Consider the following 20,488-nt stretch of genomic DNA (forward strand, 5'->3'; position numbering starts at 1 on the left):
ATGCACTTCAGCTATCTGGAGCCCAAAAGTACCCTGTGCTTTCTCATCCTGAGTCTCTTCAGGGTGCATCCTTGGGTGGTAGCTGCAGGAACTGAGGGCTTGGCAGCAGGCAGGGAAGCCAGTGTGTCTCCATCCTGAATTCCCTCTGGGCTCAGCATCTGGGGTACCTGTAGTGGCTTGATGGCAGCAACATCCTTTGTTTACTGATAAGGCAGGCACCATTATTCATAGGCTAGCTTGACCCCAGAAGTCAGAAATTTTTGATTTGGCTTCTCCAAGATAAAAGACAAGTAACTCCCCCTGCTTTTAGAGGCCATTTGGATTCTGCATTGCAAGGGTAGGCCATCAGAGGGACTGATCTAGGAATGAGAACCAACAATCTAATAATCTTCATTAATCTGGCCTTCCCAGGTGGAGCTGGTGGTAAAGAACCTGCTTGCCAATTCAGGAAACGTAAGAGACACAGGTTCAATCCCTGGGTTAGGAAGATCCCCTGGAGAAGGAAATGGCAATTCACTCTAGTATTCTTACCTGGAGAATCCCATGTAGCCTGGCAGACTGCAGTCCCTGGGATCACAAAGAGTCAGACACAACTGAAGCGACTTAGCACACAAGGCATTTTGAACAATAAACCTTTCTGGTGAATGAAACCAGTGACAATGGTAACTCATAATTCCTGGTTGTATGTGTTCTGGTGCACATGTCAAAAACCAAGTGCTGCAAATCTGTGCTGGGTGACTTCCTGCATGTTCTTCAAGGTTTCAAAACCTACAGGCACCAGAGCACATTAAGCTCTAGCCTAGGCTGAGATAAGAGATTTCATTGTATAGGAACATGTGAGGATTCTTTTTAAACAAAAGCGAAGTGTTCCCTTTGGATGAATTGAATTCCTCAGTCTCACAGTGAAATACTGCATTTGTCAGTTTTGATTTATTATTTCTTTAAACATCACATCTTTGTGTGTTTATTAGTTTTATTAGAGATATTCTGCTTATATTTTTGAAAGACAAAGAAGGGCTCAGGGAGGGATTTTGGAGCCCCCTTAAGGGTACCCTTTCTCTCTGGTGAGTCCTTCCAGCTGTTTCTCTTCCTCTGGCTGCATCAAAAAACAAACCGGCAATCTTCTTCCAGCTTTTGCTATGGAGTTTATGAAAAGATATAGTAAATCTAATAACTTTGGTTGTGGTGTTCAAGCGGCAGTGGTGGTGAATGACATCTTGCTGACAAATGTGCTTCATGAAGACCAACTCTTACCTAGGGCTTTGGGGAAAATAAACAGGATAATCCAAAAAGACTTCTATGCAGTCATAGGAACCTGGAGCCATCTGGACAGGACAAAAATAAATCAGCAATGAAGCCTGCATGTATCTCCAAAAATTTGGGTGACTGAATTAACTTTACTCAGATTGAAGAGCAGAAGAAACTGGCAGCAGAGACCATTGAAACGACTGTAATTAACACTCATGGAGCAAAATGCTTTTAGAATAAAATGCTTTATATTGTCTGGGGCTAAAACCCAGATAATAAGTTGAAAATTCCCCAGCTTGATAAAAGGCAAATCAAAGCATGCATTGATTGGAGGACAAACTCTTTTCTGGTACAGAAACACAACACAACAAAACAGAAAACAGAAATGTCATTTAATTGGTACTAAAAAAAACCAGAGGGCTCAGCTGAGCAGAGTTATTCAGCTGCCTTGTATTCAGAAAGCCAGTATCTGCTACCGCTCTCTGAGTCACTATGGACTTACATTTTTATATATGCTTAGGACTCTGGATTTAGAATGCGTGAATTTAACTCAGATGACCATTATATCTACTACTGTGGGCAGGAATCCCTTAGAAGAAATGGAGTAGCCATCATAGTCAACAAAAGAGTCCGACATGTAGTACTTGAATGCAGTCTCAAAGTTGACAGAATGATCTGTGTTCGTTTCCAAGGCAAACTATTCAGTATCATGGCAATCCAAGTCTATGCTCCAACCAGTAATACTGAAGAAGCTGAAGTTGAACAGTTCTATGAAGACCTACAAGAGAGAGAAGGGAAGAAGGGGAAATGACTGCTAATGGGCACTGAGTCTCTTTGGAGGATGAAAATGTTCTAGATTAGGTACATGTTCTAGATGATAGTACAACTTTGTGACTACACTAAAGAAAACCCACTAAATTGTACAGTTTTAAAAAATAACATAATTCCCTTTAGGAGTGCATTTTCTAGTTACCTCTTAAGATGGGTAATGTATGTCTTTTAACTTTTGCAGCCTTCCTGAATGCACATCCTTCTGGATACCTGTACAAAATGAACCTTCTTCTAGTTCCTTGTCAACGTCCCATGTTCTCCTGTAGACACAGCTTCAATGTCTTCTATCTTGGTACCTGAGCCGTTAGTTATCACCCTACTAAATGCTAATAGAGGCCCAAATAGAGGAGTTGAGATTGTATCACAGGCCATTTTGTGTAATAACCTATTTCAGGTTATACTGTAAGGACTACAAAATACCCTAAATTTAAGAATTATGTTTTCTTCTTTCCTCCTCTTCTGCTTTCCTCTATGAATCAGGAAACCAGTTGTCATGCTATGCTATGTCGCTTCAGTCATGTCCGACTATTTGTGACCCTATGGACTGTAGCTCCTTTGTTCAAGGGATTCTCCAGGTAAGAATACTGGAGTGAGTTGCCAGGTGCTCCTCCAGGGGATCTTCCTGACCCTGGAATCGAACCCGCATCTCTTTACATCTCCTGTACTAGCAGACAGATTCTTTACCACTAACACCACCTGGGAAGCCTCCGGTTAGTTTTAATCACATGAAGTAAACCCAGAAGGCCCAAGATTGCAGTTCTAGTGCCCTTTAGCTCTCTCGGCTTCACTTTCTACAAATATCGAGCTTGTGTTTAGGGCTTCCCCGGTGGCTCAGTCAGTAAAGAATCTGCCTGCAACACAGGAGACCAGGTTCGATCTCCGGTATGAGAAGATCCCCTGGAGAAGGGAATGGCAACCCCCTCCAGTATTCTTGCCTGGAAAATCCCCATGGACAAAGGAACCTACAGTCTGTGGGGTGGCAAGAGTTGGACACAACTTATGACTAAACCTCCACAGCTTGTGTTTAATTTCTCTCAAGTAAGGCTTCCCCAAAATGTCTGATGTACCAGTACCCAATAAATGGGCTGACCTGAAGATGGTAAAAGCCTCATGTTTTACCTTTCTCACTGCCATTAGCATTTTACCAAAGGTATACAGGTAATATATGTTCTAAATCAGCCCTCTTCAACCCTAGATATGCATTTAAATAAATTGGGAAATGATTTTTGACTACTGATGTCTGAACTCCAGGTACAATTAATTGGTATTAGGTAGGGCCTGAAATTGATTTTTTTTTTAAAGTTCCCCTAGGCAGGACCTCTCTTATATGTATACATGTATGTATGTGTACTTTTCTAAGTTCTAGTATAAAATACATTAAAATGAAGGAAAAATAAAGCTCCCCTAGGCAACTCCAACAGGCAGCCAGAGTTGATGAAAACTGACTAAAAAAGGCTTGATTATTTTTAAAATTTAAATTTACTAATTACATTTGGGTTTCCCTGGTGGCTCAGTAGTAAAGAACCCACCTGCCAATATTCCTGGAGAAGGAAAACGGCAACCCACTCCAGTATTCTTGCCTGGAGAATCCTGTGGACAGAGGAGCCTGGTGGGCTACTGTCCATGGGGTCACAAAGAGTCAGACACAACAGTGACTAAACAACAACAATTACATTTTTTTAATTGACATAAATAGCCACAGGTGTACGTGTGTCCACCATCCTGAACCCCTCTCCCACCTCCCTCCCCATGCCATCCCTCAGAGTCGTCCAAGTGCACCAGCGTTAAGTACCCTGTTTCAGGCACTGAACCTGGATTGGTGATCTGTTTCACATATGATAATATACATGTTTCAATGCTATTCTCTCAAATCATCCCACCCTTGCCTTCTCCCACAGAGTTCAAAAGCCTGTTCTTTATATCTGTGTCTCTTTTGTTGTCTCACATATAAGGTCTTTATTACCATCTTTCTAAATTCCATATATATGTGTTAATATACTGTATTGGTGTTTTTCTTTCTGACTTCACTCTGTATAACAGGCTTCAGTTTCATCCACCTCATTAGAACTGATTCAAATGTGTTCTTTTTAATAGCTGGGTAATATTCCATTGTGTATGTGTACCACAATTTTCTTATCCATTCGTCTGCCAACAGACATCTAGGTTGCTTCCATGTCCTATCTCTTGTAAATAGTAACAGTTACATTTTTATCAAGCAATATAGATATAAAGTTTTAAAAGTCAAATGGTACTTACTACAAAGCTTTTTATAAAAGTAATTTCGGGACTTCCCTGGCAGTCCAGTGGTCAAGAATTCCCCTCTGAATGCAGCGGGTGCAGGTTTCATTCCTGGTTGGGGGGCTAAGGTCCCACATGCCTCACTGCCAAGACGCCAAAACACAAAAAAACAAAAGCAATATTGTAACAAATTCAATCAAGACTTTAAAAAAAAAAAAAAGGACCTGGGCTTAAAAATTATTTTTGAAAAAGCACACTCTTGCTCTATCCCTCCCCATCCCTGATTCTCATTTCCCAGAAGCAATCACATTCAACCCTTTGAACTATTCCCTTAAATTACCTACATCTTTTATCAGTGATATTACTATACAGATATCTTTTATTTTCAATTTTATTTATTGTGAGTTGATTTCCTACTATGGAAGATGACAGTCTACCTCTCTTCTTCTAGCATTCTGCATGCAAAAGTTTCTCTTTCATCTCCCCAGCATACTTATATCATAGCTTGGGATTAAAGCAGTATTCAGTGTTAACATATTTATGACTATGTAAATATAGTAAGATGGTAGACTTAAGCCCTAATGGATCAATAATTACCTTAAATATAAATAGTTTAAATTCATTGAATAAAAGGTTAGCAAAGTAGGTTTTAAATAATTAATCAAACTATATTCTGTCTGTAAGAAAGTCACTTCATACACAACCACATAGGTAGGTGGAAAGTAAAAGAATAGAAAAATATATACAATATATATCCTGTTTTTCAAAAGCGGAAGTGACTATATTAATATTAAAGTAGATTCCAGAGCAAACAAAATTACTGGAAATGAAAAAGAACATTCAGTTCAGTTCAGTCGCTCAGTCATGTCCAACTCTGCGACCCCATGAACTATAGCACGCCAGGCCTCCCTGTCCAACTCCCGGAGTCCATCCAAACCCATGTCCATTGAGTCGGTGATGGCATCCAACCATCTCATCCTCTGTCATCCCCTTCTCCTCCTGCCCTCAATCTTTCCCAGCATCAGGCTCTTTTCAAATGAGTCAACTCTTCGCATGAGGTGGCCAAAGTATTGGAGTTTCAGGTTCAACATCAGTCCTTCCAATGAACACCCAGGGCTAATCTCCTTTAGGATGGACTGGTTGTATCTCCTTGCAGTCCAAGGGACTCTCAAGAGTCTTCTCCAGCACCACAGTTCAAAAGCATCAATTCTTCGGTGCTCAGCTTTCTTCACAGTCCAACTCTCACATCCATACATGACCACTGAAAAAACCATAGCCTTGACTAGACAGACCTTTCCTGACAGAGTAATGTCTCTGCTTTTTAATATGCTGTCTAGGTTGGTCATAACTTTCCTTCCAAGGAGTAAGCGTCTTTTAATTTCATGGCTGCAGTCACCATCTGCAGTGATTTTGGAGCCCCCAAAAATAAAGTCTGACACTGTTTCCACTGTTTCCCCATCTATTTGCCATGAAGTGAAGGGACCAGATGCCATGATCTTCGTTTTCTGAATGTTGAGCTTGAAGCCAACTTTTTCACTCTCCTCTTTCACTTTCATCAAGAGAATGTTTAGTTCTTCTTCACTTTCTGCCATAAGGGTGGTGTCATCTGTATATCTGAGGTTATTGATATCTCTCCCGGCAATCTTGATTCCAGCTTGTGTTTCTTCCAGCCCAGCATTTCTCATGACGTACTCTGCATATAAGTTAAATAAGCAGGGTGACAATATACAGCCTTGACGTACTCCTTTTCCTGTTTCGAACCAGTCTGTTGTTCCATGTCCAGTTCTAACTGTTGCTTCCTGACCTGCATACAGAATACTCAAGAGGCAGGTCAGGTGGTCTGGTATTCCCATCTCTTTCAGAATTTTCCACAGTTTATTGGGATCCACACAGTCAAAGGCTTTGGCATAGTCAATAAAGCAGAAAGAGATGTTTTTCTGGAACTCTCTTGCTTTTTGTATGATCCAGTAGATCTTGACAATTTGATCTCTGGTTCCTCTGCCTTTTCTAAATCCAGCTTGAACATCTGGAAGTTCACAGTTCATGTTCTGTTGAAGCCTGGCTTGGAGAATTTTGAGCATTACTTTGCTAGCGTGTGAGATGAGTGCAATTGTGTGGTGGTTTGAGCATTCTTTGGCATTGCCTTTCTTGGGGATTGGAATGACAACTGACCTTTTCCAGTCCTGTGGCCACTGCTGAGTTTTCCAAATTTGCTGGCATATTGAGTGCAGCACTTTCACAGCATCATCTTTCAGGATTTGAAACAGCTCCACTGGAATTCCATCACCTCCACTAGCTTTGTTTGTAGTGATGCTTTCTAAGGCCCACTTGACTTCACATTCCAGGATGTCTGGCTCTAGGTGAGTGATCACATCATCGTGATTATCTGGGTCATGAAGATCTTTTCTGTACAGCACTTCTGTGTATTCTTGCCATCTCTTCTTAATATCTTCTGCCTCTGTTAGGTCCATGTCATTTCTGTCCTTTATTGAGCCCATCTTTGCATGAAATGTTCCCTTGGTATCTCCAATTTTCTTGAAGAGATCTCTAGTCTTTCCCATTCTATTGTTTCCCTCTATTTCTTTGCACTGATCACTGAGGAAGGCTTTCTTATCTCTTCTTGCTATTCTTTGGAACTCTGCATTCAAATGGGTATATCTTTCCTTTTCTCCATTGCTTTTCGCTTCCCTTCTTTTCACACCTATTTGTAAGGCCTCCCCAGACAGCCATTTTGCTTTTTTGCATTTCTTTTTCTTGGGGATGGTCTTGCTCCCTGTCTCCTGTACAGTGTCATGAACCTCCGTCCATAGTTTATCAGGCACTCTATCTATCAGATTTAGTCCCTTAAATCTATTTCTCACGTCCACTGTATAATCATAAGGGATGGTCATACCTGAATGGTCTAGTGGTTTTCCTTACTTTCTTCAATTTAAATCTGAATTTGGCAATAAGGAGTTCATGATTTGAGCCACAGTCAGCTCCTGGTCTTGTTTTTGCTGACTATATTGAGCTTCTCCATCTTTGGCTGCAAAGAATATAATCAATCTGATTTTGGTGTTGGCCATCTGGTGATGTCCATGTGTAGAGTCTTCTCTTGTGTTGTTGGAAGAGGGTGTTTGCTATGACCAGTGCGTTCTCTTGTCAGAACTCTATTAGCCATTGCCCTGCTTCATTCCATACTCCAAGGCCAAATTTGCTTATTACTCCAGGTGTTTCTTGACTTCCTACTTTTGCATTCCAGTCCCCTATAATGAAAAGGACATCTTTTTTGGGTGTTAGTCCTAGAAGGTCTTGTAGATCTTCATAGAACTGTTCAACTTCAGCTTCTTCAGCGTTACTGGTCGGGGCATAGACTTATATAGCTGTGATATTGAATGCTTTGCTTTGGAAACGAACAAAGATCATTCTGTCCATTTTGAGATTGCATCCAAGTAGTGCATGTCGGACTATTTTGTTGACTATGATGGCTACTCCATTTCTTCTAAGGGATTCCTGCCCACAGTAGTAGATATAATGGTCATCTGAGTTAAATTCACCCGTTCCAGTCCATCTTAGTTCACTGATTCCTAGAATGTCGATGTTCACTCTTGCCATCTCCTGTTTGACCACTTACAATTTGCCTTGATTCTTGGACCTAATATTCCAGGTTCCTATGCAATATTGCTCTTTACAGCGTTGAACCTTGCTTCTATCACCAGTCCCATCCACAACTGGGTGTTGTTTTTGCTTCGGCTCCATTCCTTCATTCTTTCTGGAGTTATTTCTCCACTGATCTCCAGTAGCATATAGCGCACCTACCGACCTGGGGAGTTCATCTTTCAGTGTCCTATCTTTTTGCCTTTTCATATTGTTTACGGGGTTCTCAAGGCAAGAATACTGAAGTGGTTTGCCAGTCCCTTCTCCAGTGGACCATTACATAATAATAAAAGGATCAGTTCACCAAGAAGAGACATTCAGGCAGAAGAAGCATATGTAGTCCAACACTAATTCATGATTTAAAAAAAAAAACTCTCAGAAAACTAGAAATAGAGGGAAATTTCCTCAACTTGATAAAGAGTATTTACAAAAATTTACAGTTAATATCATACTTAATTGTGAAAGACCGAATCTATTTGCTCAGTCGTGTCCAACTCTTTGCAACCCCATGGACTGTAGCCTGCCAGGCTCCTCTGTCCATGGAAATTTCCAGGCAAGAATACTAGAGCAGGTTGCCATTTTCTTCTCCAGGAAATCTTCCTGACCCAGAGATTGAACCCACATCTCATGCATCTCCTGTATTGGCAGGCGAGTTCTTTACCAGCTGAGCCAACAAGGAAGCCCCACATAGCTACAGTAACCTAGGTAATTATTGTCTTAGCAGAGAGAAGGACATAGATTAATGAAGCAGAATTAAAAACTCATACAGACTCACACAAATACACCCAACTGATTTTTGCCAAAGATGTAAAGGCAATCCAACAGAGGAAGGATAGCCTTTTTAACAAATTGTGCTGGAACAATTGGATATTCATAAGCAAAAATATGAACCTTGGAACTTCCCTGGTGGTCCAATGGCTAAGACTCCATGCTTCCACTGCAGGGGGTTCAGGTTCTATCCCCAGTCAGGAAACTAAGATCTCATGTGCCACGTTGCCAAGAAATAAATAATAAACCTTGACCCAAACTTCAGACCTTACAAAAATTAACTCAAAATGGATCTTGGAGTTAATGTAAAACTCTAAAACTTTTAGAAACAAAATATAGGAAAAAATCTTTGGGACCTCAGAGGACAAGGTGAAAAGTTCTTAGACTTGACACCAAAAGCACAATCCTTTAAAAAATGATGAATTGGACTTTATCAAAATTAAGCACATTTGTTTCATTGAAAGACCCTGTTGAGAAGATGAAATGACAAATTACAGACAGAGAAAATATTTGCCAACCACATACCCAGTAAAGGCCTTATATCTAGAATATATAAAGAATTCTCAGAACTCAACAATAAAAAAAAAGCAAACAATCCAACTAGAAACTGGGCAAAAGACATGACCATTCATTTCACCAAAGTGGAGATATGGATGGCAAATAAGTATCTGAAAAGATACTCAACATCACAAGCCTTTAAGAAAATGTAAATTAAGATCACAATGAGATCTCAGTAGGCACCTATTTTTAAAAATTTTTTGAAATTTTTAAAAAATAGTGATAAATATCAAATTCTGGTGAGAACACAGAGAAATTGGATCTCTATATGTTCCTGGTGGGAATACAAAATGGTGCAGCCAGGCTGGAGAAGAGTTGGGGGTAGAGTGGATATGTACAAAGAAGTAATATGAAAGGATTATTTTGTGGTGATGGGAATCCATTCTGTATCTTGATTGTGGTAGTGGCTTAGAATACACATATACAAAGAGAGAGAGAGAGAGATGCAGGGTGGTTTTAATAGTAAAAACTAAATGTAGCCTGTAGTCTAAGAATAATGGACCAATGTCAGTTTCCTAGTTTTGATGTTATAATACAGCTATATAAGATGTCAACCACTGGGAGAAGCTGGGTGAAGGATGAATTTACTGTTTTTGCAATTTTCTCTAAGTATGTAATCATTTAAAAATAATTTTTTCTTTTTGATCTTCTAGAGTCTACTGTTAAAATGCAAATATCCCTGAGTGGGACAAATCCTTAAGCAATTGCTTTCCAGCGGATCAGGAAGCAACAGTTAAAACTGGACATGGAACAACAGACTGGTTCCAAACAGGAAAAAGAGTACGTCAAGGCTGTATGTTGTCACCCTGCTTATTTAACTTATATGCAGAGTACATCATGAGAAACGCCGGGCTGGAAGAAGCACAAGTTGGAATCAAGATTGCCGGGAGAAATATCAATAACCTCAGATATGCAGATGACACCACCCTTATGGCAGAAAGTGAAGAGGAACTAAAGAGCCTCTTGATGAAAGTGAAAGAGGAGAGTGAAAAAGTTGGCTTCAAGCTCAACATTCAGAAAACTGAGATCATGGCATCTGGTCCCATCACTTCATGGGAAAATAGATGGGGAAACAGTGGAAACAGTGTAGACTTTATTTTGGGGGGCTCCAAAATCACGGCAGATGGTGATTGCAGCCATGAAATTAAAAGACGCTTACTCCTTGGAAGGAAAGTTATGACCAACCTAGATAGCATATTAAAAAGTAGAGATATTACTTTGCCCACAAAGGTCCGTCTAGTCAAGGCCATGGTTTTCCCAGTGGTCGTGTACAGATGTGAGAGTTGGACTGTGAAGAAAGCTGAGCACCGAAGAATTGATGCTTTTGAACTGTGGTGCTAGAGAAGACTCTTGAGAGTCCCTTGGACTGCAAGGAGATCCAACCAGTCCATCCTAAAGGAAATCAGTCCTGGGTGTTCATTGGAAGGACTGATGCTGAAGCTGAAACTCCAGTACTTTGGCCACCTCATGCGAAGAGTTGACTCACTGGAAAAGACCCTGATACTGGGAGGGATTGGGGGCAGGAGGAGAAGGGGATAACAGAGGATGAGATGGCTGAATGGCATCACCGACTCAATACACATGAGTTTGGGTGAACTCTGGGAGTTGGTGATGGACAGGGAGGCCTCAGTTCAGTTCAGTTCAGTCGCTCAGTCGTGTCCGACTCCTTGCAACCCCATGAATCGCAGCACACCAGGCCTCCCTGTCCATCACCAACTCCCGGAGTTCACTCAGACTCACGTCCATCGAGTCAGTGATGCCATCCAGCCATCTCATCCTCTGTCGTTCCCTTCTCCTCCTGCCCCCAACCCCTCCCAGCATCAGAGTCTTTTCCAATGAGTCAACTCTTCGCATGAGGAGGCCTGGTGTGGTGCAATTCATGGGGTCGCAGAGAGTCGGACACGACTGAGCGACTGAACTGAACTGAACTGATAGCTTTATCCAGCTCAGCTTGTTAGGTCATTTCCTGCCCCGATGGCATGTTGGGTTGTATCGGGGTACTTCAGGAGACAGAAGGAGGGAGCCCCAGGAGAATGGGGAAGGACCTCACAAGGAGGGTTGCATGTGCCAACCACCACAATGTTTGTCCAACATTAGCCAGCCCTGTCTCAGTATCTCTGCCAAAGCCCATTGGCCTCATCTACGCACAGAAGCAGCAAGACAGAAGTTAGCCTGCACCTGGATGGGAGGGGAGTTGGGGAAGAATGGATACATGTACATGTATGGCTGTGTTCCTTTGATGTTCACCTGAACCTCTCACAACATTCTTAATTAGGCTATACCCCAGTACAAAATAAAAAGTTTTTTAAAAATTAAAGTTATCCTGCAACTCAAAGTTTGCTTTGCTCTCACATCTGCCTTATGCTTGCTGTGTGCCTAGATTTCTCCTGTGAAGACTAGGAGTCATGCCACTGTGCTGTGGTAGTTTGAAATAAATGACTAAAGAAGAATTTGGGACTCCCCAGATGGTGCTTGTGGTAAAGAACCTGCCTGCCAGTGCAGGAAATGTAAGAGACTCAGGTTTGATCCCTGGATTGGAAAGATCCTCTGGAGAAGGGAATGGCAACTCATTCTACTGTTCTTCCCTGGAGAATCCCATGGACAGAGGAGCCTGGTGGTCTACAGTCCATGGGGTCGCAAGGAGTCAGACACAACTGACTCCTTGCAAGCGACTTAGCATAGCACAGCACAGGAAAGAATTTTAAAGTACCATAATTGTAGTGATGCCAAAAGAATATTTTCTCACTGTGTGTGTCCCCCTGTCCTAACCTTTCCAGGTTCAGTTCCTAGGAGACTCACAATTTTAGCAAGTACTTTGCTAAAGTACTTTGCATAGTTACTAATACTTGAATTGCAACTGTTGTTGTTCAGTTGCAGTCATGTTCGACTTTTTAAGATCCCATGGACTGCAGTACACCAGGCTTTCCTGTCCTTTACTATCTCCCAGAGTTTGCGCAAGTTCATGTCCATTGAGTTGGTGATGCCATCCAACCATCTCATTCTCTGCTGCCCTCTTCTTTTGCCCTCAATCTTTCCCAGCATCAGTGCCTTTTCCAATGAGTTGGCTCTTCACATCAGGTGACCAAAGTCTAGGAGTTTCAGCTTCAGCATCAGTCCTTCCAATGACTATTCAGGGTTGATTTCCTAATACCTGAATTGTAACTATACCAAAACATTATATAAAATGCTTCATGCATAATATAATATTCCTTATTCACAGTTGGAGGAAGATATGATAGTTGGCATATGGAGGCTTGAAACACAGATCATTTTTATTGCCAGAATTTATTTTTGTTATACTATCCCGTGGAGCCTAAAAATAAAAGTATGGTTGTAAAATTATAATAAACTAGAATTAAGAGGATAAAATACTATTTGTGAGTCCTTGTTTTGCAAATATTCATCAGTGTTTCATTTGTACAATGAATTCACAAAAACAAAAAATAAAAGTATCATAATTACAACTTGGATAATTAGAGCAGCTTGGGATTTCTGACAAGTTTAGGGTCTGAGCTTCTTTTTCAATTTTTATTGAAGTATAATTGATTTGCTATGTTGTGTGAATTTCTGCTGTACAACAAAGCAATTCAGTTATACATATATATATATACATATATATATATATATTGTTTTTATGTTCTTTTTCATTATGGGTTATCACAGGATATTGAATATCATTCCCTGTGCTATACAATCGAACCTTGTTGTTTATCCATTCCATGTATGATAACTTGCATCTGCTAATCCCAAACTCCCAATCCTTCCCTCCCCTATCACTCTCCTCCTTGGCAACCACAAGTATGTTCTCTAAGTTCCTGAGTCTGTTTCTGTCTCATAGATAAGTTCATTTGTGTCATATTTTAGATTGCATGTATAAGCGATATCATATGGTATTTGTCTTTCTCTTTCTGTCTTACTTCAGTAAGTATGATAAATGCTTGTTGCATCCATGTCACTGCAAATAGCATTATTTATTCTTTTTTATGGTTGAGTAATATTCCCTTGGGGGTCTGAACTTCTGACAGAAAAGCATCTGAAGTGGAGACAGGATCTCCAAATTCTTCAGCACTCAACAGGCTCCTCCTATCAGTCTAGATTTTTGCTCCAAAAACACCAGGCTTTAGGAGTCACTGAAAAGTTGTCCCCTTGCCAAACAGACAGAAACACATAGGCAACATCATCTCATTTTTCTTGAGAGGTTCATGTGAATGGCCTAACATCAAGGGAGAAGAAACCGCACCGTTCAGAGGAATTCTGGTTCCGACAATAGCAGGCCATTAATTTGGAGACAGAGATCACTGTTACAACTGAATGCCAGATGGGGAAATGTCAGTCTAACTGCTGACACAGTCTCAGCTGCTGGTATCTAAAACCAGGCCACACAGAGTTTGAGGAGGGAACAAGAGCTTGTCCTGGAAGATCGAGGGTGACAGGCTGAGGAAAGGAAATATGTGCTTTGTGACCAGAAAAAATTTTCTGGTGAGCAGTATTTCTTACACTCAAACTGCTCTGTGTTATGGAGCCTGGCCATGGATGGAACTAGTGCATGAAAAAGCAGAGAAGCACCTGTAAAAGCAAGAAGATCCAGAATCTAGAAAAATGGTACTGAGGAACCTATTTGCAGGATAGGAATAGAGATGCAGACACAGAGAATGGACTTATGGACACCATGGGGGAAGGAGAGAGTGGGATGAATTGAGAAAGTAGCATTGACATACATACACCACCATGTGTAAAATAGATAGCTAGTGGGAAGCTGCTACATAACACAGGGAGCTCAGCCTGATGCTCTGTGATGACCTATAAGGGTGGGAAAGAGGTTCTAGAAGGAGGGGATATGTGCATACTTAACAGCTGATTCACATTGCTGTAGAGCAGAAACCAACACAACACTGTAAGGCAATTATCCTCCAATTAAAATGCTTTTAAATAAATTTAAAAGAGAAAAAAAAATCAGTTCTGAGAGACCAGAGATAAATTCATGCACCTCTTGTTGTTGTTTAGTCACTCAGTCCTGTCCAATTATTTGCAACCCCATGGACTGCAGCAAACCAGGCTTCCCTGTCCTTCACTATCTCCTGGAGTTTGCTCCAACTTATGTCCATTGAGTCAGTGATGCCATCAACCATCTCATCCTCTGTCACCCCCTTCTCCTATTGCCCTCCATATTTCCCGGTGTCAGGGTCTTTTCCACTGAGTCAGCTTTTCCCATGAGGTGGCCAAAGTATTGGAGCTTCAGCTTCAGCATCAGTCCTTCCAATGAATATTCAGGGTTGATTTCCTTTATGATTGACTGGTTTGATCTTATTGCTGTCCAAGGGACTCTCAAGAGTCTTCTCCAACACCACAGCTCAAAAGCACCAGTTCTTCAGGGCTCAGCCTTCTTTATGGTCCAACTCTCACATCCATACATGACTACTGGAAAAACCATAGCTTTGACTATATGGACTTTTGTTGGTAAAGTAATATCTCTGCTTTTCAATAAGCTGTCTAGTTTTGTCATAGCTCTTCTTCCAAGGAGCAAGCGTCTTTTAATTTCATGGCTGCAGTCACTGTTACCATTGATTTTGGAGCCCAAGAAAATAAAGTCTTCCACTGTTTCCATTTTTCCCCCATCCATTTGCCATGAAGTGATGGGGCTAGATGCCATGAAGTGATGGGACTGGATGCCATGATCATAGTTTTTGAATGTTGCATTTTAAGCCAGCTTTTTCACTCTCGTCTTTCACCTTCATCAAGAGGCTCATTAGTTCCTCTTTGCTTTCCTTCATTAGGGTGGTATCATCTGCATATCCAAGTTGTTGCTATTTCTCCCAGAAATCTTCAGTCCAGCTTCATCCAGCCTGGCATTTCACATAATGTATTCTGCATAGATATTAAATAAGCAGGGTGACAATATACAGCTTTGTCGTACTCCTTTCCCAATTTGGAACCAGTCTGTTGTTCCACATCTGGTTCTAACTGTTGCTTCTTGACCTGAATACAGGTTTCTCAGGAGGCAGGTAAGGTGGTCTGGTATTCCCATCCCTTTAAGAATTCTCCACAGTTTGTTGTGATCCACACAATAACAGGCATTGGCATAATCAATAAAGAAGAAGTAGATGTTTTTCTGGAATTTTCTTGTTTTCTCTATGATCCAACAGATGTTGGCAATTTGATCTCTGGTTCCTCTGCCTTTTCTAAATCCAGTTTATACATCTGGAATTTCTTGGTTCACATACTGTTGAAGCCTAGCTTGAAGGATTTTGAGTGCTTCCTTGCTAGCATGTGAAACGAGAGCAATTGTGCAGTAGTTTGAACATTCTTTATCACTGCCCTTCTTTGGGATTGGAATGCAATCCACTCCTGTGGCCACCACTGAATTTTCCAAATTTGCTGGCATATTGAGTGCAGCACTTTAACAGTATCATCTTTTAGGATTTGAAATAGCTCAGCTGGAATTCCATCACGTCCACTAGCTGTGTTTGTAGTAATATTTCCTAAGACCTACTTGACTTCGCACTCCAGGATGTCTGGCTCTAGGTGAATGACTACACCATCATGATTATCTGAGTCATTAAGACCTTTTTTGTATAGTTCTTCTGTGTATTCTTGCCACTTCTTCTTAATCTCTTAATATAGCCCCTTTATTCACCTAATCTCTACAATGGACATCTGACTGTGATTGTTGTAGCTCTGACCCTCTTTTCCCTGCTCTGATAAGAGAACTCCCTTATCCTGCAGGGAACTCATCATCCTTGCTGTTTGGTTGCAGCTGAAACCATCTGCTCCTCCTGGTCATAGGGCTGGGGCCTCCTATGTCCTAAGCAGGCCAGCATCCACCTTCCTCTGAGACATAGTGCTTGGATGAAGCGAGGGCAAAAGAGGAGCAAGACCATGGATACTGAACTAGTTATGGAAGCCAAAACTTGGCCCTGTGGGTAATCAGATTAGGGAAAGATGTTAGGATATACTAGAAAGAGACAAACACGGAGTTCTAATCTGAGAGCTTCCAGAGGAGAAGACGTATCATCATGGCAGGTATCCAGGCTGATGAAACAAGACACAATTTTAGTTTTGTGAAATGGACTAGAGAGACCCAGAACCAATTTAGAAGCAAGCAGAGTCCAATACTAAGCCCAAAATGTTAAAGCAGGGCTCCAGAAGTTTTCACTGCAAACAGACAGTGTTTGTTACAGAGAATGAGGCAAGATTTAACCTTGAGATGGGAACTGAGGGGTCTTTTCAGGAGAAAAGACTAACAGTGACTAGAAATCCAGCTGGAAATGGCACTGCTACCATCTTGAAACCTCCTTCAGTTTATGTATGCCACTATTAGAACTGGATTTTGTTTTTAGCAAAGGGCTATTTCATTCCTTGTAAGAAAAATTCCTATTTGTATTGGGCCATCATTTAAATGGTTATTAGCCATTTATACCTTAGTATAAATTTGTTTACATATTTCCTTCTTGAGAGCAGGTTTTGACAGAAGTTGGAAGAAATTATTCATATAGCATGAGAGGCTAAGGGCTAGGCACTGTGCTATGCCCCAGAGGTAAAAAGATTAAACAAAGCACCTGTGCTTCATCCCTGAAGAATTTGCAACCTTCTAGATTCAAGATGGAAAGGAAGCCACTAAAAGGAAAAAGATGTGCAACAGGGAACCTGGATAGATTATAGAGAAATATTTTCTTATTTTCTAGTGTTTCCAAATGACTCATTTCTCCATGGAAATGTCCTCACTTCTTTCCTTAGCCATTAGCCTTAACTCTTCAAATAACATCAGGGCTTCTCGACCCATGCTTGCAGTCAGAAATAGAGATGCTAGGAAGATCATTTTGTCCAAGGAAAATGGTCTCACAAGGAAAACCAAGAATAGAGAGATAAAGCAACTGGAAGAAAACATGATGGGAGTTCATGACAAAAGTTCATGGGTTCCTCCAAACTTCCCAACAAAACCTTTTCACTCTACCACAGCATATCCTAACAATAGGCAGGGGGTGGGGCTACAATAACTGAGAAACCCCAGGGCACTTGTTCTTCAATGTGCACAACATGAAATTCAAACCCGTCTGTCTGGCTCTCAAAGCCTTCCATTCTCTTTGGTCTTTGTAACTGTACTACTTGATCTTGCATTGCTCATCTACTTCAATTATTTAACTCATGATTCCCAGGATAGAATCTGTACTTTCCTATTTCCGTGCCCTTGCTCATGCCATCCTCTCTACTAGATATCCCATTGGCACCATCTCTATATAAAGTATTTCTATCAATTCTGTAGCACTGACTCATTTACTATTTCATCCCCAATTTCACCCTCCAGAAAAGATCACTAGCTATTTTTGTGCTTCTACCATTCCAATGGTTTTTACCACATGCCACCTTCTCAGATGGGTGTTTTGTAACTGTCTTATCTATCCTAATGAAAGACAGGGACTCTAATGTGTATTAGAGAACTCTTCCAGCACTCCTAACACAGTACATTCTGAACATCATAGTATCTGATGAGGGACTAACCTGTTGGTTCAGTGGCTAAGACTCCATCTCCCAGTACAGGGGGCTTGGATTTGATCCCTCGTCAGGGAATGAGTCCCACATGCCACAACTAAGACCTACCACAGTTAAATAACATTTTTAAAAAATCTGATGAATGAATTAATTTGAATTCATGTCGTTGGCAGAAAGGTGAAGACCAAATCAAAGCAATTCCAAAGCTTAGCCTGGCAGAGGCGGGCAAATAGGCCAGAGAAGGAGAAACTGGAAGAAGGCTGCAAAGGAGCCAAATAAGTAACCTGTAAGTATCATGGAGTGAGGAGACAAAAGTAGAGATCCAGACAGTAGAACTGGACCTGAATAGGAAAGAACAAACTAGAAAGGCATTTCAAGCCAAGATGTGGGGCATGTAGGAGATGAAGGATAGGGTTTCATCTTGGGTGATTAAACATGGAGGTACGCTGGACATAATAAGCAGAGAACAATTGCCAAACTGTCTGTGCCTTTTTTCCTTCTTGATTCAAAGTCTAAACTTTGTTGATAATCACTCATTTTTTTAAAAAAAATTTGTTGAAAGGTCTTTGAAACCTTTAAGGCACAGATATGGAAGCTATGTTCTTGGTAACTCTGCCCCCTACATCCTCTCTTCCCATCTATGCTCTGTGTAGACATCTCTAGGCCACTGGGCTGTCAAGTGTCAGTACAGGCAGGGTTCTGGAACTCCACATAACCTCACTTGGTACTGAATTTTTATTTATCTTCCATTTTGGGGTTTCCCATAAAATATTTCTTGAAAAGAAGATCTGCTATTTAAAAAGTGTTTCATAATACCCAGAAATTCCATTCCTTTTACAAGGAAATGAAAATATATGTCCATGTCTTGTATGTGAATGTTCATAGCAGCACTGTCAATAATAACCAAAGAGTAGATGCAAGCCCAATGTCCATCAACAGATGAATAGATAAGCAAAATGTAATCTATCCATACAATGGAATATTATTCAGCCTTAAAAAGTAATGAACTACTGAGAATTCCCTGGGCTGGGAGTCCAGTGATTAGGACTCAGCACTTTCACTGCAGTAGCCCAGGTTCAATCACTGGTCAGGGAACTAAGATCCTGCAAGGTGCATGGCAAGGTGAAAAAAAGGTGGGGCAGGGGGGAATGAAAAACTGATCCCTGCTAAAAATGAGTGAACTTTGAAAACATTATGCTACATGAGAGAATTCAGTCACAAAAGGCTCATATTGTAAAATTCCATTCACATAAAATGTCCAGAATAGGCAAATCCATAGAAATAGTTGGTCAGTTAACCTTGGTGCAGTGGAGATGGTGAGGTGGGGGGTGGGAACAGAGACTGACTTCTAACAGGCATAAAATTTCTTTGGGGGAGGACAAAATTGTTCTAAACTTGGATTGTGATGATGTTTGGTTGACCTTATAAATATATTTTAAAAACCACTTTTAAAGATGAATTGTAGAGGATTGGTTCAAGATGGCAGAGTAGAAGAACATGTGCTCATCTCCTCCTGTGAGAGCACTGAAATCACAACTAGCTGTTGCACAACCACTGACAGGAGGACACTGGAACCCACCAAAATCAGATCTGCATCCTGTCCTGATTTGCTAAGTAAGGTTGTGCAAATGATCAAATTGGTACTCAAGGAGGAAGAATGAGAAAAAGTGTCCTCTCTCCTCCAAACTACAGGACAAATTATAAGTAACAAGAATAAAAGAATTCTGTTTCCTAGGGAAAAAAGATACCCCATGTCTAACAATAAAGGAGAAGCCACAGTGAGATGGTAGAAGGGGCACAATCATGATAAAATCAAATCTCATACCCACCAGGTAGATGACCCAAAAACTGGAGAACAATAATACCAGAGAAGTTATCCTACTATTGTGAAGGTTCTGAAACTCACATCAGGCTTCCCAGCCTGGGGATCCAGCAAACAGACTAGGAATTCCCAGGGAATCTGACTTTGAAAACCAATGGGATTTGACAGCAGGACTTCCACAGGACTGGGGAAAACAGACTCCTCTCTTGAAGGGCACAAACAAAATCTTGTGTGCACCAGGACCCAGGGGAAAGGCAGAATGACCCCGCAGGAGACTGAACCAGACCTGCTAGTGTGGGAGGGTCTCCTGCAGAGGTGTGTGTTCGCAGTGGCTCATCACAGGGGTGGTGGCACTGTCAGCAGCAGTCCTGGGAGTTGCCCTTTGGTGTGTGCCCTCTTGAAGGTCACCATTAGCCCTACCATAGAGCCTGTAGATTCCAGGGCTGGGTCACCTTGGGCCAAACAACTAACAGGAGGGAAGCACAGCTCCACCCATTAGCAGACAATTGGATTAAAGTTTTACTGAGCACAACTCTGCCCACCAGAGCAAGACCCAGTTTTTCCCATCACCAGCCCCTCCCATCAGGAAGCTTACACAGCCTCTTAGCCTCATCCACCAGAGGGCAGACAGAAGAAGCAAGGACAACTATAGTCCTGCAACCTCCAGAACAAAAATCACAATCACAGAAAGTTAATTAATATGAAAATGCAAAGGGTCATGTCTCAGATGAAGGCAAAAGATAAAACCCCAGAAAAACAACTAAATGAAGTGGAGATAGACAACCTTCCAGAAAAAGGATTCAAGTTAATGATAGTGAAGGTGATCCAGAATTTTGGAAAAAGAATGGAGAAGATGCAAGAAATGTTTACCAAAGACCTAGAAGAATTAAAGAACAAAAA

This window comes from Ovis canadensis, chromosome X (genome assembly GCF_042477335.2).
Source record: "Ovis canadensis isolate MfBH-ARS-UI-01 breed Bighorn chromosome X, ARS-UI_OviCan_v2, whole genome shotgun sequence".
Classification (NCBI taxonomy): Eukaryota; Metazoa; Chordata; class Mammalia; order Artiodactyla; family Bovidae; genus Ovis; species Ovis canadensis.